Source organism: Malus domestica, chromosome 05 (assembly GCF_042453785.1).
Source record: "Malus domestica chromosome 05, GDT2T_hap1".
Taxonomy (NCBI): Eukaryota; Viridiplantae; Streptophyta; class Magnoliopsida; order Rosales; family Rosaceae; genus Malus; species Malus domestica.
The window spans coordinates 8788461-8803040 of record NC_091665.1 but is presented as its reverse complement, the minus strand read 5'-3'; positions in this window follow the sequence as shown (position 1 = coordinate 8803040).

Here is a 14580-nt window from a genome sequence, read left to right as displayed (position 1 = left end):
TCCTCTTCTCCTTCCCCGATGCACTCCCCTTCCCCATTGCATTCTTCTTCTTCACTACACTTGTCCTTCAATCTCCCTGGATGAACAATTTGAGGAGCAACAGCCTGAAAGTGGTGCGCTTTAGATTATTTGTATCACATCGAGTTTGTGCTTTGAATTTGATTATGTTATTAACTCGAGTTTGTGTTTTGAATTTTAATTTATTAAATATTATTCTCAAATATTTTAAAATAAGTGTATAACTAGAGATTATGTTTAAGACTAGAGATTATGCTCAAATGTTATGGTCAAATATGTTTTGGATTGGAGATGCCTTGTCAAATATTATGCATATATTGAAAATTGCTCTTTGTTTAGGTCTTTTATGTATGTTTTGTTTTTGTAAATATATATCACAAATGTTTGTTTTTATTAATAAGGAACAATGCCTCAACAAAGAACTCGTGAGTGTGGAAAAATAAAATGGTCAGGAAAACAAAATTGTGCATTTGATTCGACTGGAATATGCGTTAGTTTCGATAATGTCAACTTTTTTAATTTATTGCGTTTGAGGTCAAGGATCCCTAAAATCTTCCTTTGATGTGTGGTATTTGGAGCTGCTAGCCATATCCATCGATTATTTTGAAAGTTTGGTCAACATGTATATGAACACCTATTCGATGTAATGTGATATTCGCAAGTGTCACGAAGCCAATTTCAGGATGATCCCTCAGTCTAAGGATAAATCTCTCAGGATCTACCTAAAGCGCTTCTGAGCAAAGTTGGCAGAAGTAGAAAAAGTTGATGATAAGTTGGCCACGATGGCGTTTAAACGGGGTATGTATGTCTATTCACCCCTTCTCATAAATTAGACAAAAGAAAGTATGATTATGCCACCTAGGCAGAATGCTTTGACATTGTAGACAATCTAATTGACTGGAATGAAAAGCGTAAAAGAACGATAACCGAACCAGATTACATAAGGAAGATTGATTAGAGAATGGTTGACGGAGATACTTCATATCCTTTTCTGCAACATGCTGCAAAAGAGGACATCAGGACAAGCAGACCCAGTTTTGTTCTAAACACCACCATCAACAACATTCTCCACATCTTAAAGGACAAGCCATTCCTCAGATGCCCAAAGCTGCTCCCGGAGCACTTAGCAAGGAAAAATCCAAGAGAGTGATGCTCTCTCCACAAGAGAACTAGCCATGCCACAAGAAGCTGCCGAGTGTTGAGGGATCACATTGAAGAACTCTTGGATCAAGGACACTGTTGGGAATTCGTCAGAGACAAAGCAAGGAAAGAAGGCTTAGTCGAACCCAATGAAAGGGATTGATTAGACCAACACACTGATGATGAATATCGACGACCAGTGAAGAAGCCTACCCTTAACATAAACTGTATTTGTAACAAATTTGGGAACCGCTGTGAGTGGTGGTTGATCATAAACTCGAGCAACCTGCAACAGTAAACAATCATGAGCAAGCTTAAGACCGGGGAGGGGGTGTGTGTGTATCGGCTAAAGGCTCTCCGAATGTCAAGCTAATGAATGATTTTAAACTCAAGTAGTGGGCAAGAGAATTGAAGTTTTTTTTTATTGCATTACCATAACTGAACCCTAGATGAGTGTATTTATACCATAGGGAATGAGACTTTTTTAGGATAGATTCATCGTTCTAAGATGAGAAAATCCTAAAGGATATCTAGGAGTAGATATTGCATCATTTTAGGAGTTATGATTACGTGCGACACACTTCAATTCCTAGATTGTAAAAACTCCAAGACTTATAGAATCTGATTGTGTCCATATCCGGATCAGATCGCGTGTCTTATGGAACAAGCATGGTCATCTAGCGGAATCGCTAGTACTCTGCCTATTGCCCTAGACTAGAGTGATGGTGGCACCGTTACTCCATCTAATACAGCTCCACCTGGGGCTAGTGAGTCTATGACCTAACTTATGAGGTGATTGTATTCGGATCAGCCTTGCTATAACCCTGGAAAATCATGGTCCCATAATTACCCTTAACAATTCATCTGAGAGACAACCTATTCCCCTTGAAGATGAATTGTTATACGAAGACCATGCCTTTTGAAGTAAGTTAGAGTACGTACCATTTAGTCTTCAATCTTTATACATGTGTGATCTTATTCTTGGCGTTTTGATGTGGAGGCATTTCAAACTCAGACGTGCAACCTTCAACATCATGCCAAAAAGTTCGTAATGATGAGATTCTTTACCTTGTGCCGTGTGCACGAGAAACAAGAAATTTTCTTTGATATTCTTCATAATTTTGACCATCAAATTAAAAGATCCCAGCGCGAGTCGGTCTAGATTCGATGACTAGATGATTTTGTTGAATGACACTTATATATCCTCGGATCTTTCCCGTCCACTTTACAAAAACTTTCAAATCCCTTGCTGTAAAAAATTTTAAATTTTTTTTTTAAAAAAAGCTTCAATTTCCTTGTCGTGCCAATTTTGAAACACTTCTTTGAAGCTCATCACATGGCGTCTTCAAGCAGCAAACCTAAGTTAGACAAGATTTTGCCCTACAATCCTCCACTAACGAGGGTTTGTAGTCAAGAAAAGGGAAGCCTTTCTTGAGAATCATCAAGATATTATGAATAATTGTAAAGTCTTTTGGGGACTAGTCACAACAACAACAACAACAATAAAGCCGTATCCACTAAGTGGCGTTGGTTGTATGAATCCTAGAATGCCGCTATGCTCGGTTTTGTACCAAGTTTTCCATTAGCTCCAAGTACTCCATATCTTTTCTCGTCTCTTTCCAAGCCTTTTTTGGTCTTCCTCTACCCCTTTTGCCTTGATCTTCCAACTCATAATCGCATTTCTAACTGGAGCAACTATAAATCTTTGGTTCACATGTCCAAATGACCTTAACTGATTTTCTCTCATCTAATCTCCAATTGTGGCCACCGTCCTTAACTCAAATATCCTCGTTCTTAATCCTATCATTTCTCGTGTGGCCACACATTCAATGACCATCCTCATCTCCGCTACTCTCATTTTTTGCATGTGTTGCTTTTTGACCCCCAACATTTCGTGCCATAAAGCACTATTGGCTTTATTGTCGTCCTATAAAACTTTCCTTGACTTTTAGAGACATATGATGATCACACAAACACACCTGATCCACTCTTCCACTTCATCCATCTAGCTTATATTATATGGTTGAGATCTCCATCTAATTCTCTGTTCTTTTGCAAGTTAGATCTAAGATAATGTAAACATTCACTCTTTGGTACTTCCTAATCTCCAATCCTCACCCCTATTTCATTTGGATCCTCATTTCCACTGAACTTACACTCCATATGCTATGTCTTTGACCTACTTAGGCAAAGACCTTTAAATTACCCTTCCTCTAAGGAGAGATAAAAGTTCGGAGTGGAGAGAGATTTATATTAATATAAAAGATGGATGACCTGTGAGTGAGGGAAGGAAGGAAAAAAAATAAAAGCAAAACTCGATTTGTGTGATATTACATACTGCACCTAATTTTATTTTGTGATATATAACCAAATTATCTTTTTACACTCTTTTAATTTACAAATTTTTTTTATTAATAATTAATTTAGATTAAAACTCTGTCTGTGTAATTTTATCTTACACTGCTGGTCCTAAGCTCGAATAAAGGAAGAAGAGGAATGTGTTAGGTAGTCAACTGTCGGCACTACATTTTTCACGTCGAATCTCTGTGATAATAAATCCTTAACAAATTTGCGCTAAAATTAGTTCGTTAGCCAAAAGGATGCTCTGTGTGGTCCGGCGATAATGATAAGTGAGCAAGGGTCATTGTATCTCTATCGGAGCTTGAATGTAGTGTTAATTGAACAAAGGCGCTATAGGAACTTCTTTTTGAATAACTCCACTCAAAGTTGTTTGGAAGCATCTGATGACATCAAATTTATCTAGGACACGCAAAACAAGTTTTTTGACCTTACTGGAGACAAGTGAGGTCAAAGAAGCTAAGACATGAAGGTAAAGTTCAAGAGAGTAGAATGCGTTCAGGAATGTGGAATATAGTAACCTTAACGGGAAAATCTAAGAAATTAGTAGAAGTTATGGTGAGGAGAAGGATAAGTATAATGTGCCTTCACAAAACTAAGTGGGTTGGTTTTAAACTTACGTATTCAGGCACAAACAGATCGAAAAACAGTGTTGGCATCATCATGGATAGGACTTTAGCAAAAGATGGTGTAATGTTATGATTAGACAAGAGCTCATCAATGTGATTGATGCGTATGCACCTCAAGAAGGGTTGAATAAAAATCTGAAGGTGAATTTTGGAAGATCTTGGAGAATTGGTTCAAGGAATCTATTGGATGGAGAAATTCAGAGGAGATAATTTAAACGGACATGTTGGCAAGGAGACAAGCAACTATAGAGGTTTCCATGGTGGCCATGGTTTTGGAAAGAAACGAGGAGGAGGAAGCCATTTTGGATTTTGGTATAGCATGCGATTTCTTTCAAGTTAATACCTTCTTTAAAAAAAAAAGAGGAGCATGTGATCACTTAAAAGAGTGGGTTATAAAAAACACAAATAGATTTCTTTTTAATGAGGAAAAGGGATCGTATAACTTGTAAAGATTGCTATGTTATATCAAAGGGAGCTGGGCTACCAACATCAACTGCACTAAGAACTTGTGAAGCAGAAATTGAAAGAAGTATGAGTAGCATATATATCCAAGCAATAAAGGATATGTATGATGGAGCAACAACTGTAGTAAGAACTCATGAAAGAGAAACTGAAAGCTTTCCCGTAACCATAGAGTTACACCAACTCTTAGTTTTAAGTAATTACCTTCTTGCATTGGTAATGAACGAGTTAACGAGACTTATTGAAGATGATATTTCATGGTGTATGCTTTTTGGAGATGATATAATGCTAATAGATAAATCGTATGAGAGAGTAAATGCGAAACTTAACCTTTGACGATAAGTGTTGGAATCTAAAGGTCTCACCTAAGTAGGTCAAACACAGAGTATATGGAGTACAAGTTTGTGGGAATAAGGATCCAAATGAGATAAGGGCAAGGATTGATGATTATGAAGTACCAAAGAGTGAACACTTTTGTTATATTGGATTCATCTTGCAAAAACATGGAGAATTAGATGGAAATCTTAACTATAGAATACAAGTTGGATGAATGAAGTGGAAGAATGCATCGGGTGTTATGCGATCGTAATATGCCACTAAAGCTCTAGGGAAATTTTTATAGGATGACAATAAGGCCAATAATGTATTATGAAATGAAATGTTGGGCGGTTAAAGAGCAGCATGTGCAAAAAAATTAGTGTAGAGAGATGAGAATGCTTTGTTGGATGTATAGGCACTCAAGAAATGATAGGATTAAGAATAAGGATATCCAAGATAAAGTAGAAATGGCCACAATTGAAGATAAGATAAGAGAAAATTGGTTAAGGTAGTTTAGACATATAAGCTAAAGACCTATAGATACTTATGTTAAAAGATGCCACTATGAAACGAAGGGTCAAAACGAAATGGGTAAAGGAAGGAAGATATAAGAAGACTTGAAAATAGACTTTCAGAAAATATAGAGAGAATTTGAAGATAATGGAAAACTTGTCGCAAACAGAGCATAAAGGTATTTTTAATATGCCATATTGGCGGCCAATGCGACACTATAGTGAATTTGACTTGAAAACTGACCTCACTCGTGCACTTTGTACTCTAAACTAGTATCCGTTTCGGGCCCAAGTTACATGGGCTCATGAAATCAAGTGTGTCAAATGAAACATCCCAACCCAACGAACCGTTGCCATACTCACCGACAAGTAAGTTCATATGATAAGATTACCACTACAATGTCCCAATCCAACCAATACAAGTCCGGGTACACCGTAATATCATGAATCCGGGTAGCAGACAATCAGTTTTCCTCACCACCGTCACTGTTCTTGAGATATTATTTCTCTCTTTACGACACAAGGAACGCTCATTCTGGTTCCATCGGAATTCAGGCTCTTCGTTGCCTGTTGATGATACGATCCAATTCTCAATTCCCTTGATCAACCTGCAAGTAACACAGAGAATAAAGAGGGAGAGGGAAGGGAGAGAGAGCAGAGCTCTTGAATTGTTTTTTTTTTGTTATATTTCTTTTTATCAAATTAACCATTGGGCAAAACCATTACATATTGGACCATTTATAATACTAAGAACCCCACTGCTAGCTAGCAGAATCTAACAAACTTTCCTAATTATTTGTAATAGTCTCATTTAACTAACTAATTCAATGACTAACTATGATTAAGCTAATCAGGGTCATAACATTGCCTACCCCTTAAGAACAACCTTGTCCTCAAGGTTAAAATCAGGATCATAACATTGCTTACCCCTTAAGAACAACCTTATCCTCAAGGATAAAATGAAGAACTGGTTGCACTTTCCCAATTGCTTGCTTCTGCATAACATACTCCTATTTGCAACCTTTGCAGTTGCTTTTCCCAAAAAAGATTTCTGCTCATATTGTCAAATGGAGACCCTCCATGGACTTGCAACCCATCTTCTGATGCTGCATCACCAATAATGGTAGTGGAGTCCTTAAGGATTATCACATTTTTTACCAAACCAAGCTGCTCAACTGAAGTGTTCTCAACTAGTAGACTAAGATCTCCGGCTCCCAAAACAACATCCACATTTGCTTCCTGAGTTTTGTTTGAACTAGATAGGATGGATTTACCAATCATCAACAACTGAGATATCACAGAACACTACCATTCTGGCAATCTATGAGGCCCCTCTGAGTGAAGTCTCTCCAAACTTATAGTGGTACTACGAATTAAATTGTTAACAACATGTTCTGCCAATGCACTTTTAAACCCAGTCACCATATCCACAGCCTTGCTCACGCTTAAATCATGCAAACTCTTCATCTCATCACTATATCCACCATCTCCAGTTTTTTTATTTTTGCCTTTATTCAAAGCTTCAACACTTTTATCCATTTGTATCATAAAACTACTCAACTTGGTTATCTTTGTAACCCCATTAAGCCACTCTGCCTTGACAGCTTTAAAATAGAGTATCATTTTAACAATTTTAGCCGTTGCATCTCCCAGATCCCGTAAAGGCCGAAAGTCAAGGTTACAAGTGAAAAACAGAGATAACTCAGCATGAAAATCAATAGCTAAGGAACCAAAATTGCTTTCCAGGTGACCAAGAAAGCATACTAAATCCAAAAAGGTGCTCATAGCGCATTAACTCCTCTTCAATGTATTTGTTCTGTTCCTAGCAAAGTCATTGGTCTTGCTAGTTACCTCTCTAATTAGAGCTTCAATAACATTTGCCATATTATTCCTTGTCACATACATCACATCAGAAAATGACCAACATATTCACCACATGTAACAATAGCCCATTGCAGCAAGTGCAGCAACTGGAACTAAATATGAAGCATGATTCCCACTAGAGAAAGAATTCTCATTGTAGATGGTTACAGGTCTAGATGAGGTTACCTCCCTGATTTCTCGAGCCAATTTTTGAATCTCAGCTCTAATAATTACACTATCAAACTTCTCCGACAAGATATCAGCTTCATTTACACTCTCTATTATATCCTGCACTTGTGCAATAAGATCAGAAAATAGCCCATTCCCCAAAACTATCAACCTGGTCAAGACTTGTTCCATCTCCTTTATCTGTTTGGCACCAGCAGCAGCATCATTCATGTTCCCAACAACCTTTTGAGCCTCTTCTGGTGACTTTTTCTTTTTACCTTTGTCCATAAGTGTAGCATTCCAAAATGGTATGAAGTCAAAATGAACTCCATACATTTCTTTTCTCTTATCAAACAATTTCTCAGATGTAGAAATTCTATGGGTACTTGATGTTCCAAGCTTGTCTGATAGTATCCACAACACCATGACCTGTCAGCTTTGTCACATAACACTCTTTGGGCTCGGAATCTGTTATAGGCACACTTTCTAGTAACCCCACGACACCCATATGAGCATCAATTAGGGAAGTTTCAACAGGGATTCCTGCTACAAGACCTAATTCCTTCGCAGCAGTTGATGTGAGATGGCTAGGGAAGGCTACCCTGCATCTTATCTTAGCATGATGACCATCTACAAGATCACCCAATACAATCTCCTCCAATAAATCATCATCACGTCCACAAGCTTCCATTTCTTGGGAATCTTTCTCATTATTTAGCTGCATATGTGCATGACCAAGATATGTCCATTTGCACAAAACTTGATTCTCCAGGTCACTATATTTTGCCAGATCCTCATGAACAGCCCTGCCACTTTCGAAATTCATCAATACGGTGTCCCAAATGTGAACCTCCTCAGTAATATTCTTGGACTTACACTCATTCTTGCATAACCTCTTCTTTACCTCCCCCTTGAGCTATTGAACCCCCAATGTGTTCAGGGAACTAAAGTTGTGTGATGGCTTCATGTAATGAACAATTCCAACAACTACCATAGGAGGAGCTGTATTGATAGTAAAAACCTCACAAATCTCCTGCTTATGAAATTGTGATCCAGGCTTGTCCACATCTCTGGCAAATGTGCAGGGAGAACCAAGGGCAACTGAACAACCTAGGTTGCTATTCCATGACAAATTTTCTGTACTCTGTCTCTTAGACATTTCAACAAACAAGTTCGATGCACACAGATCTTTCATCAGAAATTTGCTCACAAGATACCAATTAATCCCTCCAAAATTTTCATTAAAAAAATAAATGACTACAATAACACCAGTATGATACGCCAAAATAAATTGCAAAAGCTGATGCCATTTGGCCTTCTAGTGTGACAAATTGGAAATCAAAGATCGCAATACCTTATGGCGACGTTTCGTGGTGTTCGTATGAGAGAGACCTGCAGATTCAGTAGCTCCTGCGTGCTTGAGAGGAAAACCCAGAACATGCACCATTGTTGTAGCTTCCTTGGAGCTCAAAACGGGTTTGTGACTGCGAACGTGGGCTGATTCAGTGTTAAATTTTTCTAAAATCGGAAATAGTAGCGGTGTTGTTGTCACATCACAACGGGCCTGGTTTTCTCAACATTCCGCAATGGAATTGTGGCGGATACAAAATCATTTGAGTGTGGCGGTTGGACGGGCGAATTGGCCATTGTGCTCAACAACGGAGATGAGGAGAGTAACGGAGGAATGGAATGGACTTGGATTTTCAAGGGAAGTCGTTGTGCGCTGCCTTCTCTGTCTTGTATCCCAAGTCGTGGAAGTTTCTGGAGATCGAGATCGGAAATTTCAGCATCATCGGAAGACATCTATTAAATACCAATATTAAACTAAACATGGTAAATATCAAAAATATTTATGACAATATTTGGAAATTTCTTATATATTCATTAATCTCCAAAGTGGAGTATATATAGGAGTTACAATTGGTATTACATATGTACTTCACCAATGTGGGACAATAAACTACTATTTACACTTTAACTAATATATAACTCGCAACACTCCCCCTCAAGTTGGTGCAAAGATGTCACGCATGCCCAACTTGTCAAGCGAGTTGGAAAACACACTATTAGACACAGCCTTAGTAAGAGCATCAGCAAGTTAATCTTCAGATCTCACAAACGGAAACATAATAATTTCAGCATCCAATTTTTCAATGTCGATCAATCTCCACATGTTTTGTTCGATCATGTTGCACTGGATTATGAGCAATCTCAATAGCAGCCTTGTTATCATAATAAAGTTTCATAGCACCTTTGAGGTTAAACCCAAGATCTCTCAACAATTTTTTTAACCACAACAACTCACATACACCATGCGACATACTACGAAACTCAGCTTCTGCACTTGACCTAGCCACCACTTTTTGTTTCTTGCTTCTCCAAGTAACTGAATTACCACCCACAAACGTAAAGTATCCAGATGTAGATCACCGATCAGTGATAGAACCTGCCCAATTTGCATCTGTATAGCCTTCGACATTCAAATGACCATTCTTGGAGAAAAACAGGCATTTGCCAGGAGCCATCTTCAAGTACCTCAAAATACGGGTTACTGCATCCATATGAGCTTCACTAGGTGAGTGCATAAACTGACTTACCACACTAACTGCATAAGCAATGTCAGGGCGAGTGTGAGACAAATAAATTAATCTCCCCACAAGCCTCTGATACCGTTCCTTATGAGTAGAAACTTGATCTGGAAATAAGCCCAGACGATGATTCTGCAACAGGTTTGCAATCTAACATACTTGTTTCAGCTAACAAATCAAGAACATATTTCCGTTGAGACAGAAAAATACCATGCTTGGATCGTGCAACCTCGATTCCAAGAAAATACTTCAATTCACCCAATTCTTTCATCTCAAACTCAGTAGATAGGTATTTTTGAAGACGTTGTATCTCCTTCTGATCATCACCAGTCACTATCATGTCATCAACATAAATAATCAATGCAGTTAGCTTACCATTTTGTCGCTTTAGAAACAAAGTATGATCTGAATGACTCTGGATATACCAAACTTCTTTATTGAACTTGTAAACCTCCCAAACCACGCTCTAGGAGATTGTTTCAAACCATACAAATTCTTTCGTAACCTACATACAACACCTTTTTCCAGGAGATGTTCCAATACTAGGTAAGAGATCCATATACACTTCCTCCTTAAGATCACCATGAAGGAAAGCATTCTTAACATCAAACTGCAACAGAGGCCAATCCTGGTTTGCTGCTAAAGACAGAAGAACACGCACATTATTAAGTTTGGCAGCATGAGCAAATGTCTCCTGATAGTCCACCCCATAGGTTTGAGTATAACCCTTAGCAACTAATCTAGCTTTATACCGATCAATAGAACCATCTACTTTATGCTTAATAGTAAACACTCATCTACATCCAACGACTTTTTTTCCGTTTGGTAAAGGAACCAAATCCCAGGTAGAATTCTTTTCCAAAGCTTCCATCTCAACTTGCATGGCATTAACCCACTTAGGGTCAAACAAGGCATCTTGCAATTTTGTTGGAATTGATACACTAGATAGCTGACATATGTAAGATGCATATGGTTTGGATAAACGATGAGTAGACACATAATTGTTGATAGGATATTTGGCTTTGGCATGCATATCAGGCTTATATTGTACTTTAGGTTTTCCACAATTAGCTCGTGAAGGCAACTGATAAGTAGAAGAATCGTCATAATTTACCTCATGTATGCCACCATCTTGTACCAAACTGTTAAAAGAATCATCACTGGACGAACCATCATCAGGCAACTCGTTAGACATATCAGCAACAGGCAACCGATCATTAGAAGGTAATTCGTCAGACATAATAACAAGCAACTCGCTGGGCACATCTAATCTATCGTCAGTGGAAATAGTTCTGGGAATAACATGTGACCGATCACTATCTGTAGTGGACTGATCAGTATCACGTAACATAATAGGTTATGTTCCCAACTCTGCCTGTAACATATCATCCATACCATCTCTTCGAATCTGCACTTCACTCCTCATTTCCCCCTGAAGTGGAGAGTCGGAAGAGGGCTTCACAAAATACGAAACTTCCTCATAGAAGGTGACATCTACGGTAATATAAGTTTTTTGAGTCGGAGGATGATAACACTTATAGCCTTTCTGATTGTTAGCATACCCAATAAAGACACACCGGAGAGTACATGCATCAAGTTTACTCCGCTGATGAGAGTAGACATGCACATACACAATACACCCAAACACTTTCGGAGGAAACTTTGATACAGAAACAAGAGAAACATGTTGTTGTAGCACATCGAACGGTGTCTGAAAATCAAGAACCCTACTTGGAACATGATTGATCAAATACATAGCAGCCAAAACAGCATGACCCCACAAATGATTAGGAACACATTTATCCAACATCAGGGAGCGAGCAACTTCCATTATTTGACGATTCTTCCGTTCAGACACACCATTTTGTTGGGGTGTAAACGGAGTAGTCGTTTGGTGAATAATACCATGATCACGAAAAAAACATGCCAAAGTGTGATTCACATATTCTCCCCCGTTATCAGACCTAAAGACCTTAACTTTGGTCTGAAACTGAGTAAACACCATTGTACAAAATTCTTGAAGAAGTAACGGAACATCACTCTTATTTTTCATCAAGAACACCCAAGTTAACCGAGTACAATCATCAATAAAAGTAACAAACCAACGGAATCCATTAGAAGTAACTTTTGCTGGACCCCACACATCAGAATGTATCAAATCAAATGGCAAAGTAGCTTTAGAATCACTTACAGGAAATGAAGCACGATGACTCTTAGCCATGACACATGTTTCACACTTGAACTCTGAATCACTACAAGTGCGAAACAAAGAAGGAAATAGATGTTTTATATAATTGAATGATGGATATCCCAATCATCGATGCCACAACCAAATTTGATGTCTGTCATCCACTTTAGCACTTAAAACTTGATGATTATTTGAACCAGAAACAACAGTATCCTCCATAGTCAAGATGTACAAACCTCCTATTCTTTTACCATGACCAATTATCTTCTGAGTTTGAATATCTTGAAAATAACAATACATAGGGTAGAAGTGAGTAGAACAATATACGGTATCAAGAAGTTTTCCTACTGACAAAAGATTGCACTTAAGATCAGAAACAAGTAAAGCACGGACCAATGATAAGGTTGGAGTCAGAGAGATAATGCCTTCACCCTTTACAGGGGAATGTGCTCCATTTGCACTAGTAACATACAGATCACGAACATAGTCACATAACTCATCAAACACTCTAAGGTCACTAGTCACATGATCAGTGGCCCCAATATCTATTATCCATTTATTTGTTCCACCAAGATGCATAATAATACTATGATTATATTGAGCCATTGACCAAAAATCACAAACAATAAAGGCACAAAAGATACGCAGCAGAATGAAAACAATTTACCAGATACTGTAGCAGACTATTCACGGCACTGTAGCAATCACTGTTTTACGGCACTGTAGAGGACCACTGTTCATGCACTGTACTGTAGCGCCACTATTCACTTTTTTTTTTTTTTAATAAAATTTTTTTTTACGAAGGAAATCACGAAAAATATGGGTACAAAATTAAAACACACAGGTTACCAAGAGTGAACTGCTCTGATGCCATATTGAACTAAACATGGTAAATATCAATATTAAACTAAACATGGTAAATACCAAAAATATATATGACAATATTTGGGAATTTCTTATATATTCATTAATCTCCAAAGTGGAATATATATAGAAGTTACAATTGGTATTACATATGTACTTCACCAATATGGGACAATAAATTACTATTTACACTCTAACTAATATATAACTCGCAACAACATCGGGGCTGGATCAGAAACCTCCGCAGCTAAGAGAGCCAAATCATAGCGTAATAGAGAAAGTTCATGGCGGATGGGTGCCAAAGCTTCACAGAACGCAACATGCATCGAAGCTTCGAGGGAGTTTAATGCGGCTGAAACGTGCGCATTCATGGCAGGAAGACTAATCAGGTAGGCGTGCAAGGCTGGAAACTAGGATTTGAGTAGAATGATACCATTCATACGATCCATTTCTCAATTCCCTTAATCAACCTGCAAGTAACACACATGATAGAGAGAGAGAGAGCAGAGCTCTTGAATTGTTTTTTTTTTTGTTGTTATATTTCTTTTTATCAAATTAACCACTGGGCAAAACCATTACACATTGGACCATTTATAATACTCAGAACCCAACTGCCAGCTAGCAGAATCTAACCAACTTTCCTAATTATCTATAATAATCTCATTTAACTAACTAATTCAATGACTAATTATGATTAAGCTAATCAGAGTCATAACATTGCCTAACCCTTAAGAACAACCTTGTCCTCAAGGTTAAAATCAGGGTCATAACAGTTGAACCAGATTTTTATCTCCTCTCCTTAATCCGAAGCTTCTTGCTAATCACACTTGGTTTTCTGTTATCGAAGAATTCAGAACCGCCGATGGGTTTTCCATGGCTTCCTTTTCACGCTCAGGTGAAGACGATAAACACACACACACACATATATATACACACACACACACACACGCACATATATGTACACACTTAGATATATACACGCACACACATACATACCTCTAGTTATTTATGGCGTAATGTGTATCTAAAGATGCATGTTTGTGCGGTGACTGTATTCCTGTAATGCGTATATACTAAAAGTATTTCCTCTAGTTTGGTGATGGTTTTTGATATTTATGTATTTTCTTGCATTTCTTTCTGTACATTGACAGTAGGGTTTGTGGCTGGGGTGATTCGGCGTAGCGATTTTTGTTCGATCAGAGTGCGGTGGATGCATTGCATTGGATTTGATTGAAATTAGCGTAAAGGTAATGAATTTGTATTTTCTAGTAAGTAATAGCACATTTAATTGGATGCAAGTTATTTATTTATTATATTCCCCACAGGGATTGTGGTTTATGGTTTAGGGTTTGGGCTAGTACTGATTATTAGAGTTTCTAAAGCTTTTCCTAGTTATTACTTGAACGGTTGCAAAGTTTTGTCTTTGTATATTTTCCTGCTGTGTATTAATTAGGATTGAACGATTGTAAACT